Here is a 5,056-nt window from a genome sequence, read left to right on the forward strand (position 1 = left end):
TCTGGCATCAGAACAAGCTGGCAGTCCTCGTCGGTCTGCTCACCAGTGCGGCCCAAGTGCCTCCAGGAGCGCCAGGTGGACACAGCACAGAAACAGACGTGCGCACAGACACGGGCCCATGAACTCTAGCAAGCTGGGCGTCTGCTCTGCTCCAGGTGCGGGTGATCCCTCAGCAGCAAGCCTGTCACTCCCCACGGGGCCTCAGTGTCTTCGGCTGCAGAATAAGGGGGTTAAATAAGCTCTTTTCCAGACCCTAAGCTTTGTGATTCCTACACAACGAGGGCATTGTGGGCTCTCCAGATTCCCGGGGCAGCAGAGACAGGCCCCTGCCTTTGCCAAAGCTCATTTTCCTGTCCGTGAACATCTGGAAAGCCAAAAAACAAAACCATCACATTGTGCACATCTGGACGGCATAAACCAATCACTCCAAGAGGAAACTCCAAAACGGCCGCTCAGCGAAAAATGCAGGGCAGGCCAAAGGAAAGGGCTTGAAAGGCTCCTTTCTTTTCCACCCGCAAAACAATCTCCTGGGCCCGATCCGAGAGGCGGAACGCCCTGCTGCTGCACAACACGCGCGCTCCACGGCTTCGGCTGTGGTCTCTGTCACATCGCTCTCTCTGCCTGGCTCCCGGCCCAGGCTAAACTCACAGAACAGAGATTCTCCCCCGCACGCCCTTGTTTAGACCGAACTAGACCTTCACTTATGCTTGGGGCATGTGGGCCAAGTTCAAAGCTGAACACCACCTGCTCCTCCTCCTCCTTTGGGGGGGCGGACGGGACTGCACGCCTGACACACGTAAACTGCGCATGGAGCTCTGAGCTCGGGCTCACGGCGTGCAGTCAGGATGCGGCTCCTGCCTTCCGGGCCGGGGAAGGGAGAGCTGCCGGCCAACATGCAGTTTGTCGTTTGACAACAGGTCTGGGCTCCCAGGACAGAGAGGAATGATGTTCCTTTGCAAACGAAACGAGTTTCAGGGGCTCCGCATGTCCTGCCATCTCTGCAGCCAGCAAAGACAGGCGGGGTGAGGAGGGGGTGAGCGGGCAGGAGAATGTGGGGTTCTGCGGGAAACGCGGGGTTCTGCCCACTTGCAAGGCACTGAAGAAAGGGGGGAGCCGGAGGAATGAATGGTCCCTGTGCTTCAAAACGCCAAGGAGAACATCCCTGGGCCCTGGGTGTTGTGATAACGAAGGAATTTTAGGGACGAATCCACCCCCAAGTAGCTACGGAGCTCCTGGGCTCGCTCAGACGAAGAGCGGAGCTGGACGCCACGGAGGGGCAGTGAGTCACCCGTGGGGAAGGGCAGGAGCTGCTACAACAGAAGAGGGGCAGCCCCGCCGGACCTCGGGGAAGGTTTCCTGGTGGAAGCTGGCCGGGCACGGGGGTGAAGACCACGAGGCGGCGGCCGCGCTGTGCAGCGCCCTGCGGCTGGAAGCAGCAGGAGGCCGGGCACGGCTGGAGTGGGGTGAGCAGGGGACAGTGCCCTGATGTGAGGCGGGCTTAGAGGACACATACGAAAGTATTCTAAAATCAAGGTAAAATTCACATACTGTAGAATTCACCATCTTAACTGTGGTCAAGTGTACAACCCAATGTCATTTAGTACGTTGGCAATATGGTGCAGCCATCACCACTGTCTGGTTTCAGAACAGTCTTCACCCCGAAAGGAAACTTCATACCCACGAAGCAGTCACTCCCCGTTTACTGTTACCCGCACCCCCGCCCCCAGCCCCTAAACGGAATCCTACGACATGGGGCCTTTTGTGTGTAACCACTTCCACTCAGCAGTGTCTTCCGGGGTCACCCACACTGTATCGCGTGTCCGCATTTCGTTCCTTTCCGTGGCTGGACAACCGTTCCACTGGCCGGGCAGGGCGCGTTGCGTTTATCCTTCATCCGCAGCGGGTCCACCTCCCGGCTGCTGTGAATAGTGCTGCCAGGAACGCCGGCGCACGGCTTCTGAAGTCTGGGCTGCGCAGCAGGAGGGGCGTTGCCAGGGCGCGCGTTAAGGACCTGGTTGGTGCCTGTCTTAGGAGCAGGTGCGGCCATCCGAGCAGGAGCCACGTGGCTGGAACTGTCCATACGCATGCGTATGGCTGGCGTGGGTAGAGGGGCGCAGGGAGGCGGGGCGCCCGTGGTGAGTATTAGTCCAGGAGGGAGAGATCAGGGGGGATATCGGGGGCAGGAGAGAAGCGGCAGATTCCACCTTCCTCACTGCGTCTGCCTCTGCTGTCCCTCCGATCCCAGCTGTGGACGCCTGCCCACTGGTGAGGAGGAAGCCTGTTCCCCACGGACATTCTCCCCGAGGGGACCAGTGAGTCAGCAGCAGGGCTCCAGGCCGGTGAGACAGGTGCACCCACTGCCTCTGAACTTCTCCCCAGCTGCTCTACGGGACACTCGCTGGCCCCCCCAAAACTCCCACATCTCTTAGCTAAGAACCCCCAGCATGCCGAGGGGAACCGTTTCCTGTGACCTGTCCAAGCAGCTCAGCTCTCCGCCTCCAGCCCCGAGGTGGTTTCCACCCAAAGGAAGCTGTTTATTCCAACGGAGCCTCAGCTACCTTCCTAACAGCCTGTTATTTATACGACCGACCGCAGGCCTGGTGAGTCAGACTCAGGCACCGGGTAAAAGTGCAAACCCCGGTAACCTATTACCTTGAGGCACCCATTAAACACACACACACACACACACACACACACAAAACGTCAGTACGACCCAACACAGAAACGGCCACCTCCTCACAACTGCCGGGATCCAGCAGGGGGACGCTTGCCCGGCCTTCACACCAGCTTTTTCCTGCTTCCGCCACGCTGAGGGCAGCCCGGGACGGTGTGGGCGCATGACCCGCAGGCGGAGAACCCGCCACGGGCCCGAGTTATCAGTGGCTTCTCAAGATGGCTGTGCTTCCTGCAGAATCTTTGGGGTACCCCCTGCATTCTGATTCAGCCCAAGCAACTGTTGGCGAGAGGCCCACTCTGACTCTTCCACGGAGCGAGTCTTCAGGAGTCCTGGGTGGCAGGAAGGAACGGAGGGTGGGCGGACAAATGGATAAGACAGATACTCCCACGGGAGGAAGAAGTAAGGTATCCAGCATCATGACTGCTTCTGGCTTGCCGCTCCAACTAGATAGTAGCGAGGACAGACTTCTCACCAATAGATTTCATGCCCAGCCCCTTGGCCGGTAACAGTTCCCACTGAGAGACCAGGGGCTGATCTGGTAGAAATCCCGTTTAGGCCGACACGGTGCCAAGAAACCAAGGAGCTGCTGGAAGTGGGACAAGCTATTAGGGGTCAGGTTCCTCAAGAGAGCCCAGGAACCCTGCGACTCCATCACTAGCATTTACTTAGAGAAGACAGTTCTGGCGGCGTGGGGCTCTTCCCAGGCTGAGGGTGTGTGTGTGTGGGGGCCTGCTGCCTGACCCTTCCCAACACGGCCCATCGGACGTGCCGCTGGTGGCAGGGCCCTTTCGGTCCCGAGGGGAGTGCCATCCAAGAGCTCAGACGTTTCACAAACTTTCGAGGGTAAATATTTGCAGTGATTCACAAGGAGGTTTTTCTGCTCTTGCTGTGGCCCTCAAGGAGCCACAGGGCTGTTTCCCTGGGCCTGTTAACAGCTCGAGATTATCCGCAGGCCACATTCAAAGGGTTTGTCAGGACCCCTGGACAGCCCATGGGTCAGAGGCTGGATTCCCTGACCGGCTCCCTCTCTGGGAAGCCGCTGCACTTGCCCTGCCAGAGGTCAGCGGGACGTTTATGGTACCACATCCTGGTAAAGTCAATGGTGCGGGTGTCCGGCTTGTGGCCTGGAGGCTCTGCCCAGGCTCATGGGACAGGCCGACAATTTACGAGCACAGTAACACATCATAAAAGTGAGCAGCGAATGGGAAGGAGCCAACAGCCGGGACAGAAGAGCTTTCTCTCTGACCAGCGAAGCTGACAGAGCCGCCACCCTGGAGTGCGACAGGCCTGCACAGCCAGTGCTCACAACAGTGGCCAAGGACTAACTCCCAGGACTTCCCTCCAGAGCTGACAAGGCTACTGTAAGCCTGGGCTGCTGCAGCCCCCGTCCCCAGTGGCGGGAATCTGTCAGCGTGTCTGCGGCACGGCAGCTTGTCCCAGGCCACCTGGGGGCTCTGATGATACGTGAGGCTCACGGACACCATGGCTGTCACCTGTGACTTCTGAGTTCAGGATGGGCCAAGCAAGGGAGAGAAATGGTGCTGAGCAGAAAAAGGTTCTTCATGAAACTGCTGAGTATTCATTTAGTTCGTAAGAATTCGCTGGGCCCTTCCTGGGGGCCACAGCCCACACCCTCAGGACGGAGGAGCACAGTACAGAAGGCAAGTAAAAGCAGCAAGTACTTCCACACAAGGGAACTGGGATCAACGCTGGGAAGGGCATGACCTCGGGGATCTGACGGGGAGTTCCAGGGGAGGACCTAACTCAGAAACGGTGGTTAGAGATGGACTCTTTAAGGAGGTCCAACTGAAGCAGGTCTGAAGAATGAAAGAGGGCAGGAGGCGTTTAGAGCGGGCACCGGGTCAAAGCTGGAATGAGGGCCGCTAGCTACGCAAGATCTTCGTGTGTCCAAGAAATTTGAAGAAGTCCCTGTGTGGCTGAAGGCTACTCAGTGAGGGGGAGGGTGACCTTGAACTTGATCCCATAGAATTAATCTCAGGAATAAGGCAAAGTTAGTCTCCATGATGGGTCTGAACCAGGCCCTTCCCGCTTTTTAGTGGCTTCCCTCATGACGCACTTGCAGACTCGAGATGATCGGCCCGGATTAGGTAATGACTTAGGATCATGGGTGACTTTTTTGGCTTCAAAGCAGCCTGATTTCCACCCTCTGCATCAGCTCTACCCACACCAAACCCCTTGACGCCCACTTTCAGGCTCTCTTCTCATCCCCAGGGCCCATCCTTGGTTAACGCAAGATACACATAGGAGTTTCTAGTCCAATAATGTGACACTCAACATCTCCTCTTTGCTGTCCTGCAAACAGGGTGCCTTTTTGCCAAGCCGGAGTGAGGCCCTGCCGCGCGGCTCTGTCATTGGCAT

Source organism: Furipterus horrens, unplaced genomic scaffold (assembly GCF_987537825.1).
Source record: "Furipterus horrens unplaced genomic scaffold, mFurHor1.1.pri manual_scaffold_11, whole genome shotgun sequence".
Classification (NCBI taxonomy): Eukaryota; Metazoa; Chordata; class Mammalia; order Chiroptera; family Furipteridae; genus Furipterus; species Furipterus horrens.